Below are 24,101 nucleotides of genomic sequence, written 5' to 3'. Positions count from 1 at the left end.
CACTGAAAAAATAAACACAGCTGGGGGATGGTAGGTTGGCTGGTATTTGAACTTGTACTGTGAGTGCTGTGGAGACATTTGAGCAGACTACTAAGCCATTGTGCTAAGTATGAGACCTGCATAATAGTGTAGTATGATTAAAGAATGAATATAAATAATTACCGCTTTATAGTCACCTAAATAAAAAAATAAAAAACAACATACAACAAATAGGTAACCTAAATGTTTAATACATGTAACTATACAGAATAGCAGACATTACTATGTAATAATCATTCATAACTGCATTAGTTAGCAAAAGAAGGAAAAAACTAGGAATACTAATTGCAACATACATCAATAGATGCACACGAGGTAGAGCACATCTCACATAAAAATGTTTCTTTCACATACATGGAACATGGTTACAGTGCAGTACTATATAACAACTTGGTAGGAATTGGCATTTGCATATACACAGAAGCGCTAATTAGCGCAAGCTTAGAATTTACTAACATGTGTTTCTCACTAATAGCGCTAATTTTTCAATCGCACATTCGCCTGTTGAGATTTTATTTGGCTAAAATGGGAGCTATTATTTGCCATAGTGCCCAGTACTTCCTGGTGCTATAGTAAATGACCCCCATAGACTTTAACGGTGTTCGCGTGCCCGAACAAACTTTTTTCCTGTGCACATGTTCTGGTGCGAACCGAACAGGGGGGTGTTTGGCTCATCCCTACCTAGCAGTAAAAAGGGTCGCTGGTTCGTATTCCCAACCACACCACAAGACTACCTGCCTGGAGTTTGCATGTTCTCCCTGTGCCTGCGTGGGTTTCCTCTGGGTACTCCGGTTTCCTCCCACACTCCAAAGACATGCTGGTAGGTTAATTGGCTTCTGTCTAAATTGGCACTAGTATATGAATGTGAGTTAGGGAACTTAGATTGTAAGCTCCTTGAGGGTAGGGGCCCATGTGAGTGTATAATGTATATGTAAAGCACTGCGTAAATTGACGGCACTATAGAAGTACCTTAAATAAAAATAAATAAGTCTTCACTAATATTATGGTGTGAATCTCCAAAACACCATACACTAGCTAACAAGCAGTTTACATTTGATAAACTTTATTGTATGGTATATAAACCATCAAACACTAGTAAAAGTATTTTGTATATATAATTGTGCTCAGCCCAATAGGCTAGCAGTTAGCACCTCTACCTTCAAAAATTCAGGTATTGAAAGACTCATGGGTTCAAATCCCACAGAAGAATCCTAAAAGATTACTATTGGTGGATAAAAGGAGAATTACTGTTAGCCAATTAGCCAAAGCAGCATACAGTAAATGCCAAGTAGCCAATACACTTTAATGTGGTTGATATTATTGTATTAACTCTTCAAATGCTTGCAATGGTATGTAAGTATTCACTAATATTATGGTGTGAATCTTCAAACACCACACACTAGCTAACAAGCAGTTTACATTTGATAAACTTTATTGTATAGTATATAACACATCAAACACTAGTAAAAGTATTTTGTATGTATAATTGTGCTCAGCCCAATAGGCTAGCAGTTAGCACCTCTACCTTCAAACATTCAGGTATTGAAAGACTCATGGGTTCAAATCCCACAGAAAAATCCTAAAAGATTGCATTGGTGGGAAAAGGAGAATGCCAATTAGCCAAAGCAACACATATATATATATACACTGAAAATAGGTGATTGCAAAATAGCCAATGCACTTTAATGTGAATGATTTTATTGTATTAACTCTTTAAATGCATGCAATGGTATGTAAGTATTCAATTATATTATGATGTGACATTCCAAACACCACACACTAGCTAAAGGGCAGTTTACATTTCTTTGTTTGTTTGTTTATTTTAATTCACTTGTGCACTGAAAAAATAAACACAGCTGGTGGACAGTAGGTTGGCTGTTGTTTGAACTCATACCATGAGTGGTGTGGAGATATCCAAGCAGACCACTAAGCCATTGTGCTAAGTACAAGACCTGCATAATAGTGTAGTATTATTAAAGAATGAATATAAATAATTACTCATTTATAGTCAACTAAATTAATAAATAATAAATCAAAAACATGAAAAAAAACAACATACAACAAATAGGTAACCTAAATAATTAATACATGTAACTTTACAGAATAGCAGACATTACTATGTAATAATCATTCAGAACTGCATTTCTTAGCAAAAGAAGGGAAAAAAACTAGGAACACTAATTGCAATATAAATCAATAGATGCACGGGAACTAGAGCACATCTCTGATAAAAATGTTTCTTTCACATACATGGATTATGGCTACAGTACAGTGCTATATAACAACTTGATAAGAATTGGCATTTGTATATACGCGGAAGCGCTAATTAGCAGCGATTTAGAATTTACTAACGGTTGTTCCCCGCTTATATCGCTAATTTTCATGCGCAAATTCGCTGGTTTTGTTTCCATTTGGCTAAAATGGGCGCTATTATTTGCCATAGTGCCCAGTACTTCATGGAGTTATAGTAAATGACCCCCTATATCTTTTACTTTTTGCTATAATAAATATCCCAATCTTTAAAAAAAAAAAAAACACATTTTTTTCCTCAGTTTAGGCCGATATGTATTTTTCTACATGTTTTTGGTAAAATAAAATTCGCAATAAGCGTATATTGATTGGTTTGCGCAAAAGTTATAGCGTCTACAAAATAGGGGATAGATTTATTGCATTTTTATTATTATTTATTTTTTTACTAGTATTGGCGGCTATCTGCAATTTTTATTGGAACTGCGATATTGCGGCGGGCAAATTGGACACTTTTGACACATTTTTGGAACCATTAACAATTATACAGCGATCAGTGCTATAAAAATGCACCAATTACTGTAAAAATGTCACTGGCAGGGAAAGGGTTAACACTAGGGGGCGATCAAGGGGCTAACTGTGTTCCCTCACAGTGTTCTAACTGAAGGGGGATGGAACTTACTAGGGAAGATGACAGATCGTTGTTCATACTTTGTATGAACACACAATCAGTCTCTTCTCCCCTGAAAGAAGGGTTTACACACACAGATCCTGGTTCTCGCTCTGTCGCGAGCAATCACAGGTGCCCAGCGGTCATCGCGCCCGGCGGGCACTCGCATCGGCTCCGGCGACGAGCAGCAGGCACGCGCGTGCCTTCAGCGCTGCGTGCGCCCCCTAGTGACCACAATGGAAAGCGATGTAAGGTCCGGCTCAGGTGTGAATTCAGGCTCATTGACTTCTATGGGGATGCTTGTGAATCGCACATGTCATTCAGTTTTGAACAGGATAAAATCCTGACCTGATCCTGGTGTAAACCTGACCTGATACTGATCAAAAACTGACCTGAAACGCTGAACAGCTACTTTGCCAATTTGCTGTGAAAACAGAGTTTCAATCTGCATTGCACATGTGTGGACCCAGCCTAAATTATTTTTTTTTAATATTTTTTTTTTTGGATATGTATTATAGCAGAAAGTAAAAAAAAATATATTTTTTTTCAAAATTGTCAATCTTTTTTTGTTTATAGCGCAAAAATAAAAACCGCAGAGGTGATCTAATACCACAAAAAAAACACCCCTTGCAATACTATCATATATGTGTAAATGATTCAACAGTGAATTTGCAGTCAGTCCATATACAGTGGGGACGGAAAGTATTCAGACCCCCTTAAATTTTTCACTCTGTTATATTGCAGCCATTTGCTAAAATCATTTAAGTTCATTTTTTTCCTCATTAATGTACACACAGCACCCCATATTGACAGAAAAACACAGAATTGTTGACATTTTTGCAGATTTATTAAAAAAGAAAAACTGAAATATCACATGGTCCTAAGTATTCAGACCCTTTGCTCTGTATTTAGTAGAAGCACCCTTTTGATCTAATACAGCCATGAGTCTTTTTGGGAAAGATGCAACAAGTTTTTCACACCTGGATTTGGGGATCCTCTGCCATTCCTCCTTGCAGATCCTCTTCAGTTCTGTCAGGTTGGATGGTAAACGTTGGTGGACAGCCATTTTTAGGTCTCTCCAGAGATTCTCAATTGCGTTTAAGTCAGGGCTCTGGCTGGGCCATTCAAGAACAGTCACAGATTTGTTGTAAAGCCACTCCTTCGTTATTTTAACTGTGTGCTTATGGTCATTGTCTTGTTGGAAGGTAAACCTTCGGCCCAGTCTGAGGTCCTGAGCACTCTGGAGAAGGTTTTCGTCCAGGATATCCCTGTACTTGGCCGCATTCATCTTTCCCTCGATTGCAACCAGTCGTCCTGTCCCTGCAGCTGAAAAACACCCCCACAGCATGATGCTGCCACCACCATGCTTCACTGTTGGGACTGTATTGGACAGGTGATGAGCAGTGCTTGGTGTTCTCCATACATACCGCTTAGAATTAAGGCCAAAAAGTTCTATCTTGGTCTCATCAGACCAGAGAATCTTATTTCTCACCATCTTGGAGTCCTTCAGGTGTTTTTTTAGCAAACTCCATGCGGGCTTCCATGTGTCTTGCACTGAGGAGAGGCTTCCTTCGGGCCACTCTGCCATAAAGCCCCGACTGGTGGAGGGCTGCAGTGATGGTTGACTTTCTACAACTTTCTCCCATCTCCCGACTGCATCTCTGGAGCTCAGCCACAGTGATCTTTGGGTTCTTCTTTACCTCTCTCACCAAGGCTCTTCTCCCCCGATAGCTCAGTTTGACAGGACGGCCAGCTCTAGGAAGGGTTCCGGTCGTCCCAAACGTCTTCCATTTAAGGATTATGGAGGCCACTGTGCTCTTAGGAACCTTAAGTGCAGCAGAAATTTTTTTGTAACCTTGGCCAGATCTGTGCCTTGCCACAAATCTGTCTCTGAGCTCTTCAGGCAGTTCCTTTGACCTCATGATTCTCATTTGCTCTGACGTGCACTGTGAGCTGTAAGGTCTTATATAGACAGGTGTGTGGCTTTCCTAATCAAGTCCAATCAGTATAATCAAACACAGCTGGACTCAAATGAAGGTGTAGAACCATCTCAAGGATGATCAGAAGAAATGGACAGCACCTGAGTTAAATATATGAGTGTCACAGCAAAGGGTCTGAATACTTAGGACCATGTGATATTTCAGTTTTTCTTTTTTAACCGCTTCAGCCCCGGAGGATTTTACCCCCTTCCTGACCAGAGCATTTTTTGCGATTCGGCACTGCATCGCTTTAACTGACAATTGCGCGGTCGTGCAACGTGGCTCCCAAACAAAATTGACATCCTTTTTTTCCCACAAATAGAGCTTTCTTTTGGTGGTATTTGATCGCCTCTGCGATTTTTATTTTTTGCGCTATAAACAAAATAAAAGTGACAATTTTGAAAAAAACGCATTATTTTTTACATTTTGCTATAATAAATATCCCCCAAAAATATATAAAAAAACATTTTTTTCCTTAGTTTAGGCCAATCGTATTCTTCTACATATTTTTGGTTAAAAAAAACAAAAATCGCAATAAGCGTTTATTGATTGGTTTGCGCAAAAGTTATAGCGTTTACTAAATAGGGGATAGTTTTATGGCATTTTTATTAATAATTTTTTTTGGCGGCGATCAGCGATTTTTATTGTGACTGCGACGTTATGGCGGACATTTTTGACACATTTTTGGGACCATTGTCATTTATACAGCGATCAGTGCGATTAAAAATGCACTGATTACTGTGTAAATGACACTGGCAGTGAAGGGGTTAACCACTAGGGGGCGGGGAGGGGTTAAGTGTGTCTTAGGGGAGTGATTACTAACTGTAGGGGGATGGGCTAGCAGTGTCATTACTCTGATCACAGCTCCCGATGACGGGGAGCTGTGATCAGTGACACTTGTCACTAGGCAGAAGGGGGAGATGCTGTTTACATCAGCATCTCCCCGTTCATCCTCTCCGTGAGGCAATCGCGGGTATCCCCGCGGTGATCGAGTCCGCGGGAGCCGCGACCCGACTCACGGAGCTCCCAGCCGGCGCGCACGCAATGGCACAGCGGGGAATTCAAATGGACGTACAGGTACGCCCATTTGCCCAGCCGTGCCATTCTGCCGACGTACATCGGCGTGCGCCGGTTGGGAACCGGTTAATAAATCTGCAAAAATGTCAACAATTCTGTGTTTTTCTGTCAATATGGGGTGCTGTGTGCACATTAATGAGGAAAAAAAATGAACTTAAATGATTTTAGCAAATGGCTGCAATATAACAAAGAGTGAAAAATTTAAGGGGGTCTGAATACTTTCTTTCCCCACTGTATATAAAAAAGTTGATATTCATGTGCTGTAAAACTTCTATATTGATATAAAGCCAGTTCATATGTGACAGTATTAACATCCACTGCTGTGCTCATCCATCCTCACTAGGATCTATTATATGTGCACACCGTCACCAGCTTACACATATATAATGGTTTTGCAAGGGGTGTTTTGTATATTTTGGTGTGGTGATTGAATCACTGAGAATGTTACAGCAGCTGTGGGGATTTAACAGTTTTTATGCACATTGCACTTCAGGGGGTTTATTTTGGTGCTGATTGTCACTATACACTTTAAATACCTCCAAAAGAAAGCGCTATTTGTGGAAAGAAAAGGGCATCAATTTTGTTTGGGTACAGCACGACTGCGCAATTGTCAGTTAAAGCGATGCAGTGCCATATCGCAAAAAAATGCTCTGGTCATTAAGGGGCAATTCTTTCCGGGGCTGAAGTGGTTAAAATAAGCATAAAAATAGAAAAACACTCACATGTATTAACACCAGAGCTGAGCATATACAGTAAAGCTTTAAAAAATTTTGGATGGCAATAGATTGGATACTTCAGTTTACGCTTGTTTTATCAGCAAGCTCTCTCTCACAGTGTCGTGAAGCCAGGCGTAGGCCACGCATTAAAGTAATTCTTTCACTTTATGCTTGCAGCTTTATTTATTCACACACTTGTGCGCAGATAATCACATACACAATATAATGTATACCATCAAAAACTTCAACATGCACAATAAAAAAATCTTAAAGAATAAAAGTCCAACGTGCCAAGTGTGACCCCCAATAGCAGGATAAAATATGTGCTGTTTCAGATCTTTTCAGTAAGTATCACTGAAACACTCGTTCTCACCACCGCGTGGTTATACAATCTGCTCACGGCTCAACTTATAATTTGACCTCTTATCCCCTCTCGTTCAAATAAAGCATTAATCTTTCTTTGCCACAATAAGTACGTGTCCCCTGTAAGATCCACCTCCTTGCATTGCTCTCTAAATAGCTTTTATCCAGCTCATCAAAGGTAAGTACCACCGCATTCAGGACATAAAAAAGAAGGGGGCTAATAGTGCTCACCATTTTTATTAAAAGGCAGAAATGTGGAGATGGAAACATAATGTGAACAAAGCCTTTTCTCATTTATCAGCGACTCAAAAATCGAACTTGCTTATAGATTTAGCAGTGCCCCAGTTATCTCTAAATTGTCAGGGGCTTCACATCTTCCTGCTGGACTCTCTGATGATTCTCTGCTGGAGATACGCCTCCCGGTCGGGAAGCAGAGAGTTCCAGGTACTTGGAGATTAGCTCCTCACTTGGGTCATGACAAAGTCGATGAAGTTGTTTCCCCACTCCAAGATTCTTATTGGTCAACTAATGTCAACACGGCCTCCCCCAAAATGGTGTGGGATGCCTTCAAAGCGACTACCAGGTGGCATTATATATGCGCTGTCAAGGCAGTTAGAACTGAGTATGCTTTACTCACTACTCAGCTAAAGAGTGCTGAGGTCGACGCGGCCGAGTCCTTTGCAGGGCACCCCACACAGGAAGCCTAGCTTCATCTGGCACAGGCCAGAAGGGATTTGAATCTCCATTACACTACTCTTACACCGACCGATGTTAAATTGTTAGCAGGCAAAATTTTTGAGTCCAGAGATAAATATACTATATATGACAAACAAACCACACATATCTTGATAGGAGGCATATAATTCAGAGGTGGACTTGCTGATGTGTTCCGGATCATTGTCATGCTACATAACCCAACTGCGCTTGAACTTGAGGTCATGAACTGATGAATGGACATTCTCCTACAGGATTTTTTGGTAGAGCGCAGAATTAATGGTTCTATCAATTATGGCAAGTTGTCCAGGTCCTGAAGCTGCAAAGCAGCCAGAAAGCATCACACTACCACCACATGTTTGACTGTTGGTATGATGTTCTTTTTATAAAATGCTGTGTTATTTTTTGCCAGATGTAAGGGGATGCACACCTTCCAAAAAGTTCAATTTTTGTCTCATCAGTCCACAAAAGTCTTGAGGATAATCAAGATGTTTTCACAGACCTGGATGCAGATATCTGGTACAGATTCTTGAGCTACATGCAGTACTGTGGGCTTTTGTTAATAAATACCTGCCACCACCAATGGACCTCCAATTCAATTCAAATTAATATTATTAGATGGGGCACACAGTAAAATGCAACCCAGGACCAGAAACTAGTGCACAGTCATCTCCCATATAATGACATACGAGTTGACCAAATGCTGGAAGATTTACAAATAATACCAGTAGAGCAAGTGAGCAGGTAAAAAAAATGAACAAAAAATTAGCCCAAAACTCCCTGAGCCTTAATCCAAACATAACTCAGCTGAGCAGTTTAGACACAAAAACATCATCAAAATCTGCAGCTCAAGATAACCTGTAAAGCATAAGTTCCCTAGGAAGGGGTGTCTCTATGTCTGTCCAAAGTGTCCTCATGAGGTAGCAGTCTTGAAAAGGGGGGTGTCAAAAATTGGAAAAACTCAGTTGACTCAGAGAAACTAGTGGGTTCCGCAAAACAAGGAGCATAGCGTGTCTCTCAGTCCCCCACCATAGGATCTGAGAAAAAATTGGACCTGTTATGGACTGATATTTAGGATAATTAGGCAGGATGGAGAGGGGAAAAAGAGCTTGAATTAAGAGAAATAAACAACCTCTTATACAAAAGAATGGGAGAAGAACACTTTCCCATAAGTACAAGAGGACTTTAAAGGATGTGACGTTGCCACTGAAGTAAGCACAGGGAAACAAAATAGTTTAAAATATAATTTTATTAATACAAAATATATAAATAAACTACAAAAATATAATAAAAACTACAAATAATTATGTGACCAACATCTGGCAGATTGCCAATAATGATCCAATAAAAAAATAATATTTAGGCAGGATGGACAGGAGAGAAAAGAGCTTGGATTAAGAGAAACCACCAACCTCTTGTTATGTGCAACTGCTGATAAGTTCAGGGCTGATGACAAAACAGTAGCAGAAACCCAATAGGTACTCCCGCTGGGCCTCCAACCTAAATGGGCCCTGATAACAGATCTGTAATACCTATGGTGAATGAACAAAAGAGGAAAACTTGGCAATGCTCTCCAAATACAGGGTATAATTCAGGCTTGGCGACCTATTTCACGAAGCGTGAGAAGGCAGTTGTCGGTGTCTTCAGGTGTTTCAAAGAATCTCACTATGCCTTCATGGGGGACACGAAGGCAGCTAGGATAAAGCATACTATATTGGATGCCGTTGGTCCAGACCTTTTTAAGAACTTCTGTGAAAGATTTCCTCTTTTTTTGGAGCTCCGCTGAGAAATCCTGGAATGGGTGCACCATGGAACCTTGATAGGGTAGATCAGGGTACTTCACTAAGCATCCTGTCCCTGTCTCTGTAATTCAGGAAGCGAACTAGAAAAGACCTGGCTGGGGCACCAGGGATACGCCGTCCAGTTGGTACTCTGTGGGCGCGTTCCACTACATAGGTTGGAGCGTTTTCAGTAAGACCGAGTAGTTCTTGGAAGAAAGCCTCCGCAAATTCAGCAGGATGATCACCTTCTGGTAGGCCCAGAACTCGTACATTATTGCGGCGCATTCTATTTTCTGCATTATCCGATTTTGCAACCAGCATGCGGATAGTTTGCTGAAGAGACCACAGGATTTTGGAATGTTGCAAGGTGGTGTCCTCCGTGACAGAGATGCGGGATTTAGTCTCCTCCAGCCTGCCTCTGATTTTATCAAGATCATTTCTGATCAGATTGCATTCCTCTGTAAGATGGTCTATTCGAACAAGTAGGGAAGACCTACTTTGTTCTATGGCCTGAAGGATTATGGCTGTGTCAGTGTCCTGCTGCTGTGGCTGTGCTGGGAGAGCTGCACATAGGGACTGTGCACATAGATTGGTGCCCAAACTGTGGCCTGGAGCCTGCATGTGGCAAATTGGCACTTACTGTGGGACCCTCATGCCCCTCTGCAGACAATAGTCTGAAAACCTAGGATTATACTCAGGGTGGTAAAGGAAAAATGTTCTTTAGGCAGGGATCTAATAGTAAACTGGACCTTGCTGGAAACAATAGCAAATGTGATGCAAATCCTCATATGGGGCGCTGTAAGTACAACAGCCGCAGGGCATTGCTGTGCTTCGTCACAGCACATGCCGATCACCGGGTCTGGGCCAACGATTGACCGCTGGCACCCGGCGATCGACTCGGAGTCTCTGTGAGTGTAAGCAGCACAGAGCTGTGTTCAGTGACAGGGGATCTAGTTGGTTTTTGCATTCCCTGCTAAGCAAGGAATAAGAACCACTAGATCCCCAGCAAAAGCAGCACACAGTACACACAAACACTAATTAGGCACATATTTAACCCCTTGATCACCCTAGATGTTATCCCCTTCCTGCCCAATGTCATTAGTACAGTGATAGTGCATATTATTAGCACTGATCACTGCAATGATGTCAATGGTGATGTCAGTGGCAGTTAGTTAGTTCCCCCCGTGTCAGTTAGTGTCAGATTTCCGCCACACTATCGCAGTCCAGTTATCGCAGCTCTTACTTGTATTAAAACAAATAAACATTCCAGTATATATCCCATAATTTGTAGACGCTATAACTTTCACACAAATTAATCAATATACACTTATCAGGATTTTTTTTTATCAGACAAGTATCAGAATACATTTTGGCCAAAATAGTTTTTTTTTTTTTTTAAATGGCATAAGTTTTATAGCAAAAAGTAAAAAATATTTTTTCAAAATTGACATTTTTTTTCTTTTATATAATAAAAAATCCAGAGGTGATCAAATACCACCAAAAGAGAGCTCTATTTGCGTAAAAAAAAAAGATATACATTTGGTTTGGGTACAGAGTTGCATGACTGCGGAATTGTCAGTTAAAGTAGTGCAGCACCACATAGCAAAAAATGGTCTGGTCATGAAGGCGGGTACAGTGCCTTGACAAGTATTCATACCCCTTGAAATTTTCCACATTTTGTCATGTTACAACCAAAAATGTAAATGTATTTTATTGGGATTTTATGTGGTAGACCATCACAAAGTGGCACATAATTGTGACATGGAAGAAAAATGATAAATGGTTGTCAACATTTTTTACACATAAATATCTGAAAAGTGTGGCCTGCATTTGTATTCAGCCCCCTTTACTCTGATACTCCTGAGGCCCCTTTCACACTGCTGTGACTCGAAAGTTGTGCGATTTTGCAGCTGCAATTTTAGGGAATGCATGTGTAAACTTGAGATCTATGGACCTCAACTCGCATCAAAGTCGGACCAAAGTAGTACAGGCTCTACTTTGAAGTCAGTGCGGCTTGAAGACGCAGAGATATGAATAATTATTAATGGGAAACATAGGGTATGAGTTGTCATGCGACTCTGATGTTCAAAGTTGCCGGAAAAGTTGCATAAGTGTGAAAGGGTCTAACTAAAATCTAGTGGAACCAATTGCCTTCAGAAGTCACCTAATTAGTAAATAGCCCACCTGTGTGTAATTTAATCTCAACACAAATACAGCTGTTCTGTGAAGCCCTCAGAGGTTTGTTAGAGAACCTTAGTGAACAAACAGCATCATGAAGACCAAGGAACACACCAGACAGGTCAGGAATAAAGTTGTGGAGAAGTTTAAAGCAGGGTTAGGTTATAAAAAAATATCCCAAGCTTTGAACATCTCACGGAGCACTGTTCAATCCATCATCAGAAAATGGAAAGAGTATGGTACAACCGCAAACCTACCAAGACATGGCCGTCCACCTAAACTGACAGGCTGGGCAGGGAGGGCATTAATCAGAGAAGCAGCCAAGAGGCCCATGGTAACTCTGGAGGATCTGCAGAGATCCACAGCTCAGGTGGGGGAATCTGTCCACAGGACAACGCTTAGTCGTGAACGCCACAAATCTGGCCTTTATGGAAGAGTGGCAAGAAGAAAGCCATTGTTGAAAAAAAGCCATAAGAAGTCCCGTTTGCGGTTTGCGAGAAGCCATGTAGGAGACACAGCAAACACATGGATGTCAAATGAGACCAAATGAAACTTTTTGGCCTGAAAGCAAGACGCTATGTGTGGTGGAAAACTAAAACTGCACATCACCCTGAACACAACATCCCCATCGTGAAACATGGTGGTGGCAGCCCTCATGTTGTGGGGATGCTTTTCTTCAGCAGGGACAGGGAAGCTGGTCAGAGTTGATGGGAAGATGGATGGAGCCAAATACAGAGCAAATCTATTTCAAATCTAAAGTCTGTCAGATTTTCGACTGGAAAAGTCAGCTGAAGGTCCGATGAAGCCCACACACGATCGAATTGTCCGCCGGACTCGGTCCGTCGGACCAGTCCGGTCAAAAAGTCCGCTCGTGTGTACACGGCATTAGAGTCTGCAAAAGACTTGAGACTGGGGAGGAGTTTCACCTTCCAGCAGGACAATGACCCTAAACATACAGCCAGAGCTACAATGGAATGGTTTAGATCAAAGCATATTTATGTGTTAGAATGGCCCAGTCAAAGTCCAGACCTAAATCCAATTGAGAATCTGTGGTAAGACTTGAAAATTGCTGTTCACAGACCATCCAATCTGACAGAGCTTGAGCTATTTTGCAAAGAAGAATGGGAAAAATGTCACTCTCTAGATGTGCAAAGCTGGTAGAGACATCCCCAAAAAGACTTGCAGCTGTAATTGCAGGAAAAGGTGGTTCTACAAAGTATTGACTCAGGGGGGCTGAATACAAATGCACACCACACTTTTCATATAATTATTTGTAAACAATTTTAAAAAACATGTATCATTTTCCTTCCACTTCACAATTATGTGCCACTTTGTGTTGGTCAATCACATAAAATCCCAATAAAATACATTTACGTTTTTGGTTGTGCCATGATAAAATGTGGAAAATTTCAAGGGGTATGAATACTTTTTCAAGGCACTGTATATCTTCCAGAGTGAAAATGGATAACTCCGTTGAAAGTAGATCTAAGCTGGTCATACACTATACAATCTGATTGTACAATCTCATTTGGCATTACCAAAACTATATGAAGACAAATGTAAACAATTGTCTCTAATCAGGAAGATTCTTATACTACATAGTTGATGATAAATCTAAAGGAGGATGTACAATCAGATTGTATAGTGTATGACTGTCTCCAGCAACTATTGCATGCCTATTGCATCTGACCATCTTGTGTAACATGCCTGCAATGTTTGTCATTCTCCTGTCACATGTCACCTACTGTAGCAATATATTCCCTATATATTATGTGTACTCTCCATTGTGAAGAGCAGACCACCTCTGGTGTACAGTGTAGTACAGAGCTTTGGGTCACATGACAAGGAAAGGCGTGGCTCAGATAGCTGACTGTCCCTCCGCTGTACAATCCTCTATCAGGATATAGAAGGACGCAGAAGGATGACGATACATAGGAACGTGTAACCTCCACGTAGACGGGCGGAATGAATGGGAGGCGTGGTAATCGGTGAGTAGGCGGGGATTTATATCCAGGACTCGCTCTGAGAACGATCGTTTTGTTCTTATTCATAATATATGCATATCTCCGCCCACTGTCTTAAAAGCAGCCAATCCGCGCTCTGCCTCTCTGGGAAGTTAAAGAGACTGCACTGAGCCTTCAGAGTCCAGCGAGTGACAGACTGGAGGTTGATCTGTAGACCTGACACCAGGTGAGCCGACCATCCACACACGGGGGAGGGTAAGAGCGGACATTGTGCTCCTGGTACCCAGGGTGATCATAATCCAAGCCATAGTTAGTGGATGTCTGATTGAATTGTAATGAGTATGGGGAGCTGATTACTGTGGAAGGCAACTTCCATTGATTAGTCCTATAGTACACAGGGGAACCGATTCTGAACCAATCAGGCTGCACCGAAATATTTATTCTCTAATAAATGTACTGAAGGGACCCAGAAGTGTCATAGCAGGGCACACAGATGGGCCCCTGGGGTTACAATGCAGCACCTAGCTAAACCCCCTCTGAGTCATATACATCACTGAGACAAAGAGCTGACAATCTTATCCAGATGCTTGGTACACCTGTGAAGATACAACTTCTAGAGTTGTGCCTAACATTGGATGCTGCACACTATACTGACCCTACAATTAAAGGGGTTGTAAACCCTCAAAGGCTTTTCACCTTTTAAAAGTGGAGGTCCACCCAAAAAACCCTGAACCTTTACAACCCTTTTAATCTCCTTTAGATCTACCATAAGCTATGTAATGCCTGACTTCATACATGGATTGTTTAGGGGTGTGTGTGGGTTTTTTTTTTTCCTGTAAATACCTTGTGATCCAGTCAGTTCCCTTTTCAGAGTGGCAACCATAGGCGTGTACCAGGTGTGCCTGGGCACACCCTAGTCACCCATTTAGTACTATTGGGGGATGGCTAAAAATCTGCTAGTTGGATAAACTGATGGGGTTTTTGTTCACAAGAGGGTGATTCTGTTTTAACCCCTTCCTGCCCAGCCCCAGCATCCCTATAGGGCAGGGATCCTCAAACTACGGCCCTCCAGCTGTTGCAGAACTACACGTCTCACGAGGCATTGTAAAGCTCTGACATTCAGACATGACTCGGCATGATGGGAATTGTAGTTCCTGAACAACTGGAGGGCCGTAGTTTGAAGACCCCTGCTATAGGGACTTGTTCACATGTACTTTGGTCTTTGAAAAGCAATCTGCGTTCAGAATGCTCTTAAGAGAGCATTTGCCCTGGCAGTGAGGAGGCATTGTATCACCTCCACACCACCTGCCTTAACCCCTAGAACTGTGCATGAGTATAATACAACCACCTGCATTGCACACAGTTGTGGGGTGCTTGCAGAGCAGCTCCAATTGCTTGAATGGGTCATGTTCAGCAGGCGCTGTGCCCACAGAAAGGAAGAGGTTATAATTCCCGCCACCGTTACAAAACAAAGCATCACAGTGGCAGCATGTGTACACCCCAGCCTTGTGTTCCCAAACTATCTTTAAATTTACAGGCAGTTTTTTTCTGCCCTTAAATGTCCATGGACAAACGTGTGTTTGAGCTTTGGGGTGCACACCTATGGTGGCAACACTAATGAGGACGATTTGCCCACTTGTGTGTTGTCACTTGTTCTGGGCATGCTCTGGATTCTTTCAGAGGAAAGCCGTGAATGTTCTCTTTCCTTCAGAGATCCTCACCACATGACACTCCTACATGACAGATTCAGGGTGGCTCAGGGATCTTGATTGACAGCAGAGCATTTGCTCCTTGCTCCGCTGTGTATCATTGCAGTATATGGGAATGGGTGGGGCTCCAGCGGACATGTGATTATTTAGGGCTCATTCACACCATAGTGCAGACGTCAGTTTTTCTGCACGGCCACAAAAAAAAAACCCCACAAACATTTGTTTGCTATGTGCCCTGTTCACACCACAACACTGGTATCAGGTGCAGATTTTTTTCTGCATGGGGGGGGACGGGGGACTGACATGACCTTAACATTGGTGTGAATAGGGCACACAACTGATGTGCATGAAAACTGATGTGAAACTGATGTCAGTTTTCATGCACATATGGTGTGAACGAGACCTCAAAAAAGAGATCAGTGGGTTTGATTTACTGGAGCCCTGATAATCTGGTGCAGCTGTGCATTGTAACCAATGAGCTTCTAACTTCAGCTTATTCAGTTGGGTCCCTTTCACACATGCAGACCATTCATTTAATCAGTTCCGTCACATCAAAACGGATGACGTTTTTCATCAGCTGCTCATTCATTTCTCATCAGTGTTGTGTGTGTTTGTGTGTTTTTTTTTTTTTTGTTGTTTTTTTTTTACCCCACTACAAATGCAAAAACGAAGCGTTTGTCAGTTTTACATCCGTTTTTCGTCCGAAAGAAAAATAGGGCTTTGATCCATTAAAAAAAAAAAAAAAAAAAAACAGGTGTTGACAGATGCGCATGTAAACGGATGATTGTTCATTTACATCCGATTTTTCCATAGAGATACACTGATGTCTGTTTTTTTTTTTTTTTTTATCTGCCAGTGGATGAAAAATGGACAAATGGTCCGTATGTGTGAAAGGGGCCTTAAAGTAGAAGTCCACCCAACACTAAAATCCCTGCATCTACAGACATCCACGATCTAACACTAACTTATCTAGCCCTGTAAAGAAGAAATCAGTATACATACCTTTTCTGAAACCAAACTGACCCGATCCTACGCTGAGCCGTCAGGTGCGGCTTCGCTGTGGAGGTGGGTGCATGGAAGGCAGCCGATAATAGAAGCCCCATAGTAAGTCTGAGTGACGTCACTTCCCATTCATTTTACAGCCGATGTTGGCTGTCTCCTCTGCAGAGCTTCTGCCACTGAAGACTGGACCGTCTTCAGAAAAGGTATGTATATTGATTTCTTCTTTATAGGGCTAGATAGGTTAGTGTTAGATCGTGGATGTCTGTAGATGCAGAGATTTTAGTGTTGGGGTGGAAGCTTTGACAATAAAACCTGGAAACGTATTGGTTTCTATTCAAAGCTGCACCAAAATGTTGCACGCACCAGTTTTAGTAAATCTCCCCCCTATATGTACAGTGGGGAAAATTAATTATTTGATCCCCTGCAGATTTTGTAAGTTTGCCCACTTACAAAGAAATTGAGGATCTATAAATTTAATTTAGATAAATAGAATATCAACCAAAAATTCATAAAAAATACATAATACAAATGTTATAAATTGAGTTGCAGTTCAGTGAGTAAAATAAGTATTTGATCCCCAAGCAAAGCATAACTTAGTACTTGATGGAGAAACCCTTATTGGCAAGTACAGAGGTCAGACATTTCTTGTAGTTGGTGACCAGGTTTACACACATCTCAGGAGGGATTTTGGTCCACTCTTCTTTACAGATCTTCTCTAAATCCTTAAGGTTTTTTGGCTGTCGCTTGGCAACTCAAAGCTTCAGCTCCCTCCATACATTTTCTATAGGATTACATTCTGGAGACTGGCTAGGCCACTCCATGACCTCAATGTGCTTCTTCTTGAGCCACTCTTTGTTGCCTTGGCAGTATGTTTTGGGTCATTGTCATGCTGGAAGACCCATCCACAACCCATCTTCAGTGTCCTGGCTGAGGGAAGAAGGTTCTCATCCAAGATTTTACAATACGTGGCCCTGACCATTGGCCCCTCAATGCGGCAAAATTGGCCTGTACCTTTAGCAGAGAAGCAGCCCCAAAGCATATTGTTTCCACCTCCGTGCTTGACTATAGGGATGGTGTTCTTAGGGTCATAGTCAGCATTTTTCTTCCTCCAAACATGGCGAGTCGAGTTAATGCCAAAGAGCTCATTTTTGGTCTCATCTGACCACAGCACTTTCTCCCAATCCTTCTCTGAATCAATTAGATGTTCATTGGCAAACTTCATACATACAATTGGGTAATTCGGGGCACTATGGATATAACAATATCATAAAAACATAAAACCAGATTGGGCTGGGACGTGGGGGAGTGGATCAATCAGTTCATTTAAGGGGGAAAAATTAGTCCGTGTGGGGGGTAAGAGTAAAATCAATTAATGATTAACTGTCCATGGAGGGCTACCAGTTCAGTAGTCTAGAAGGCAAAGAAACTCTGAAATACAGAAGAGGACACACAAACAGGAAGGGACACGCATGCCTCAAACGCGAAGCACCGCCCGCTGACCGGACCCGGAAGTGACGTCTGCCTGTGTACGCTGCTGATCACAGCCCACACCACGGAAGCATTGTGTACCCACTTTGTGGCCGGAGGATTGTTAGGATCGCGGACACACGTCTAGTACAACTGGATTGGACGTCTCCCTGCACCCTGAATTCAGAGCGGATGATAACACAGTACATGCCTATTTTTATCACACCTTTGTGAGTGTATCTTAAATCCTTCACTTTTTTTTTTTTTTTTGTCCTCTTCTTCATTGGCAAACTTCAGATGGGCCTGTACATGTGCCTTCTTCAGGATGGAGACCTTGCGGGCACTGCAGGATTTCAATCCATTGCAGTGTATTGTGTTATCAATGGTTACTTTGGTGACTGTGGTCCCAACTGCTTTGAGATCATTTGCAAGCTCCTCTAGTGTAGTTCTGGCTGATCCCTCACTTTTCTCATGATTATCCTTCTCACATGAGGCGAAATCTTGAATGGAGCTCCAGACCAAGGGTGATTGATGGTTATATTGTATTTCTTTCTTTTGCGAATAATCGCTCCAACAGTTGTCTCCTTCTCACCAAGCTTCTTGCTGATGGTCTTCTAGCCCCTTCCAGCCTTGTGCAGGTCTACAATCTTGTCCCTGGCATCCTTTGACAGCTCTTTGGTCTTGCCCTTGATGGTAAGGTTTGAATGGAAGAAAGATTCTGTGGACAGGTGTCTTTTAGGCCTCATGCACACGAGACGCTGTTAAACTCGTGTTCAGAGGCAGTTGGACAGGAACCCCAAATTTAGTGTGCTAACACAGTTGGACTAACACTATAACATATCCAAATCTTGGTGCTAGGAACCCCAAATTTGGATATGTTGTAGTGTTCCACTGTGTTGGTGCTAGGAACCCCAAATTTGGTGTGCTAACACAGTGGAACTAGCACTACAACATATCCAAATTTGGGGTTCCTAGCACCAAGTGGCCTCGAGATATGGGGCCCCAAATTTGGGTCGCAAAATGTCATTCTCTACTCTGCAGATGCTTTTAGACTAAAACACGGCTAAATGCGGCATGCAAAACGGGCGTTTCTAAATGCCGGTTTCAGCTTTTAAAAACATGTGTTCAGCAGAGTTTGCACCGGCGTCTCGTGTGCATGAAGCCTTATACACATAACAAGTCGCCGTTTGGGAGCATCTTCCTAAATTGACAGGACCAATCTGTGTACCACATGAGCACATACTGTAGCCAGTCTGTGGGAGCCAGAATTATTGTTGGTTGGTAGGGGACCAAATACTTATTTTACTCACTAAACTGCAACTCCATTTATAACATTTGTATCATGTGGTGTTTTTGTTTTGTTTTTCTGGATTTTTGGTTGATTTTCTGTCTCATTTAAATTACATCTATGATAAAAATGATAGTAAAAATTGGGAAATGACCGCGCATATTGCACACAGAAATACAAATGGAGGCCCTTTATAAAAATTATAGACCCTTAATTTCTTTGTAAATGTGCAGGGGATCAAATTATTTTCCCCACTGTATATAACATTATATGAAACAAACCCATAAAAAGCAAGCTGTGTCCACACATTCGCATGCAATGATAAACCGCAGGGCAAGGAGGAAATTCTCCACTGTCCTGTTGCTCAAAATCTGAGCCTCTCCTGCATGTGGATGGAGTGTTATGTGGGGCGGCTGAGAAGAACAGGTGTGTGTTTTTTTTTTTTTTTTTTTTTTTTTTTTTTGTTTTTTTTTACGTGACAATTGATTGTCCATGTGCATAAATGGAAAGTAAGCATTGCCTTCATATGTTTCCATTTTAAAGTGTAAGTTCACCTTTACAGAAAAATGTGTAAGGTGAACTTACACAGGACCCCCTCCTCACCCCCCCCCAGTCCCACTGACTTGCAGCACGGGGATCTCCCGTTCTGAGCCCTGCTATCACCGCCTCACCGGATCGGGACTTAGAAATCCCCTCGGCATTCTCTCTACTTCTTCCCCGCTGACAGGATATGATTGCTTAGCGCCGACCAATTAGAATGCTCCGAAACATGCCTAGGGGGGTCTAAACTCTGATCTGGTGAGGCGGCGATAGCAGGGCTCAGAACGGGAGATCGCTGCGCTGCAGGTCAGCGGGGGGGGGGGGGTGAGGAGGGGGTCCTGTGTAAGTTCACCTTACAGATTTTTCTGTAAAGGTGAACTTGCCCTTTAAATATTGGTATTTGCATTTAGTTTTGAGTCACTCATGTGACCAACAGGGTTCCTCCCACATGTTGCACATGGACTTACTGAAGATATGGAGAGTAATCATGTGACTATCTTAAAAACACCCAAAAAAAGGTATTTACAAGCCATCTAATTCATCAATGGACATGCCCTGATTTTAATGATGCCGTGTACTATACAGTCGATTATTCATTAAATCATGCACACGTGGGTTTAACGACACTAAGAAATTTGCAGTTTCACAGCTACTTAAAGCTCCGTTTACACATGCTGTGGTCACGGCTCACAGCAGGGGGGTCCGGTGCGTCCCTGTTCACCAATTCAGGTGCAAATCGGGTCCGACTTTTGACCTGAATGGGACCAGAAGACACACAGGACCCTTTCCAAATGTGGACTGCGGCCACCCCGGACCTGTGTGAACCGGCTCGTTTGAGAGCTGGTGACAGTCTCCTGTCATGCGAATTGGATGCGGGAAACTCACATCCAATTCACATATATATATATATATATATATATATATATATATATATATATATATATATATATATATATATATATAATATATATGAACCCAGCCTAAAAGTTGTTAAATGCTTGCTAAGGCTTCATACACACGGTCACGAGTCCATACAAGTTACATTTCTTCACCCAAGAGACATGGCTGTACATGGGCGTACGCCATACTTGCTTAAATTTGCAGGCACATGTATATCCCTGGATGCACCCAAGCCATGCCTGCAATTTACGTTGTATGGCCTCAACGACTGTATGCATGAGGGCTGATGGTGTTAACACAAGGATGCCGTATTAAAAATAAATCTTCTCCAGGTCATTTGTTGGGTGTGTTGCATTCCATTTGGGTTATAAGACAATCATATGATGGTGAACTCCTATAATTACCTAGGACCTTTGCGTAGTGTAAGATAAGAAATCCATCTGTTCATCTTATTTATTATAGGTAGTTATATAGCGCCATCAGTTTATGCAGCGCTACACATATATATTGTACATTCACATCATTCCCTACCCTCAAGGAGATTACAATCTAAGCTCCCTAACTCACGTTAATATATACACATACTAGGGTCAAGTTAGACAGGAGCCAATTAACCTTCCAGCTTGTCTTTGGAGAGTGGGAGGAAACCGGAGTACCCGGAGGAAACCTATACAGGCACAGGAAGGACAAGCAAACTCCAGGCAGGTAGTGTCATGGTTGGGATTTGAACCGGTGTCATGGCGATTGTTTAACCTAGCTCACTTATTTGTTTCGATATATACCAAAAGTGTGATCAACCTTGTGTCTATAGAGTCTAGCCAGTGCATTGCAGGTATAACCAATGAAAACAATAAGGAGATGATAACCGTGCTAAAATACAAAGATCTCATTTATTTATACAGAAAAGAAACGTTAGAATAATCATTTATAACCAAATATAATGTGGCCTGGTAAAACCTTAAAAACAAAGATGTTACCAATGATATACAAAGTACTAATACAAAAAGGAATATTGTTACAATGGATATATAAATGCTATTAGTATATTAAAGTGGAAGCCCACCCTAAAGCCCCGTACACATGATCGGACTTTCTGATGGGAAATGTTTGATGTCAGGCTGTTGGCAGACAATCCGACCGTGTGTACAATTGTCGGACTTTCCGCCAACAAATGTTGGCTAGCATGTTTTCAAATTCTCCACCAACAAATGTTTGTCGGATTTTCCGATCGTGTGTACAAAAGTCCAAAGTACAAACACGCATGCTCGGAAGCAGAAGCGGTCGGTCTTATAAACTAGCGTTTGTAATGGTGAATTAACATTCTTGACGTGGCAAATTATGAAATCTCCAAATGCAGCGCACAATTCTCTTCTTTAATGGGATAATAATGAAGCTGCTTTGCTGGTGATACTGATGGAGTTATTGCAAACAAATATTCAAAGGCTTTTTTTTTTTTTTTTTTTTTCTAGTGATATCAAGAATATAATTTTTTTTTTTTTTTTTTTTATTTGGTCAAACACCATTATCCTGTAGTTTTTAAGATCAAAGATACGATATTGGTGTTCCTTGTCAATTTTACATTGTATTTTTTTTTTTTTTTTTTTTTTTTTTTTAAATGTAACTGCCTACTCGCAAGCAATTTGAAGTAAAACACATAGCCAAGTAGTCTACACTATTTATTTATTTTTTTTTTTTTTTATTGTGCATTAAAAAATAAAAAAAAAAATTAGACATGCTATCTGCCAATAGAACTTAACCAAAAAGTGCTTTCTATGCATCCAAAAATATAGAAAATATATCAAATCATTCAACCAAAAAAATGTCAAATAACACGTTATCTCCTCCGATTCCGCAACATGTCTGGTTGACGAATGGCCGTTCAGAAATGAACTGAAAAGCACAAAATGAAAAGTGCGAATCAACACTCGCCAAACTTCTACTAAAATAAAATTAGCAGGAGGCCAGAAGGTGGCGCAAAAGAGCTGAAAAAACATGTAGTATGTCTAGTACATCACTATGTTTGTAATTGTTGGCCAACATTTGTGTGACCATGTGTATGCAAGACAAATTTGAGCCAACTCCCTTCAGACAAAATTCCAAGGTTTTGTTGGCGGAAAGTCCGATCGTGTGTACGGGGCTTAACACTTAAATTCTCACCCTGCAATCATTAATGTGAGCGAAGCTCAGCCTTTTGTCTCAAAATAAAAAAAAATCCCAGTTTCTACCTTTTTATTTTGCAGCATTCAGTTCCGTCACATGACTTGAATTCTACTTCCTTCTGAGACTAAAATCAGCCAGTGGGGGTGGTTCCTGAAAGCTAGTGACATCACTTCCTGGAAGGAACACTGTTCCTGGGAGGAGCCAATCATAGGTTCCCGTCCAGTGTTCTCTCCTCAATGAGGATGCATTGTACATCCTAATTCACGAGAAAATGAATAAATAAAAAGACCCATCCACACAGGACCCCGGGGGGAGGTGCAGTGCACACATACAGTATAGCTGTGCACAGAAAAAGGTAGCTGGACGGGGGGGCTGGAAGCACTCTGGGGTCTCAGCTCACATTCTACAATGATCATAGTATAGGCAACCACACTAAGGCTCCGTTTCCAATAGTACAACTTGTCATGCGACTTTGAACACAGTCGCATGACAAGTCACAGCCCATTGATTTTAATGGTACCCGTTCCCATCTATGCGACTTTGAAAATCAGCGACTTTGAAAAGGTACCTGCAATGCTTTGATGCGACTTTGATCCAGAGAGTGTAAAGTTGGATCAAAGCTGCACTAAGTCGCATCAAAGTCGCACTCTAGCCTTAGGCTACAATTCCACTAGTGCGACTCCAAAGCTGTGCGATTTAGAGTGCAACTTTGAAAGGCGCATAGATGGCAACGTTTGCCTTTGAAATCAATGGGCTGTGTCCAAAGTCGCACTAGTGGAAACGGAGCCTTAAACTCATTACTCACATGCTCCCTCAGCTGGGCGTGTGCCACACCATGCACACTGTGCCATCACAGTGCCACACCATGCAGAAACAACTATGTGGTTGTACACTGTAGAAAATCTGCAGCATGTTGCATTGTTATCTAACAAACAGAACATGCTTCCAAAGCCTGCCCCCTCCTCTCCCCCTCTTGCCCTCTCTCAGGAGAAACTGCTATCCAAAATGAGGCTATGAAGACAAGAGGAGATCTAAGAAGGGATGGAGGTGGGGCTGGGCAGGTCTAGGCATGTCTGTCTAAAAAGGATAGGGGTGGGGCTGGGCAAAGCGGGGACGGTTAGAATGAACAGTAGTCATGCCTATGTAGAAGAGAAGGACAATGTTTTCAGGAACTGAGAGGCAGCATGCAGAATTCAGAAATAAGGAAGTGAGGTTGTCCCTGAAGAACAGGAAGAAGCTGATTGTCTGGCTTTGATTAGACTTTCTAAGCTTGGCAGTCGGCTATACAGAAAATGAATAATGTCAAA

The 24,101-nt window shown here is 41.7% G+C and overlaps 1 protein-coding gene across 2 annotated transcripts in view; it reads left to right on the top strand.

Annotated features, from left to right (window-relative positions):
* The first annotated feature begins 13,801 nt into the window (after positions 1-13,801).
* The window catches only part of GALE (UDP-galactose-4-epimerase), a 30,365-nt gene continuing 20,065 nt past the window's right edge, over positions 13,802-24,101 (top strand). Inside the window, exon 1 of one of the 2 annotated variants that reach the window (XM_073615303.1) lies at positions 13,802-13,954. The gene's annotated coding sequence lies outside the window, so the exon portion shown is untranslated. Of the gene's footprint in view, positions 13,984-24,101 lie in introns of both variants that reach the window. The other variant, XM_073615304.1, reaches the window with a different exon arrangement.

This window comes from Aquarana catesbeiana, linkage group LG02, assembly GCF_042186555.1.
Source record: "Aquarana catesbeiana isolate 2022-GZ linkage group LG02, ASM4218655v1, whole genome shotgun sequence".
Classification (NCBI taxonomy): Eukaryota; Metazoa; Chordata; class Amphibia; order Anura; family Ranidae; genus Aquarana; species Aquarana catesbeiana.
Note: the sequence above shows the minus strand (reverse complement) of the source record. Positions and strands in the feature narration are given on the sequence as shown.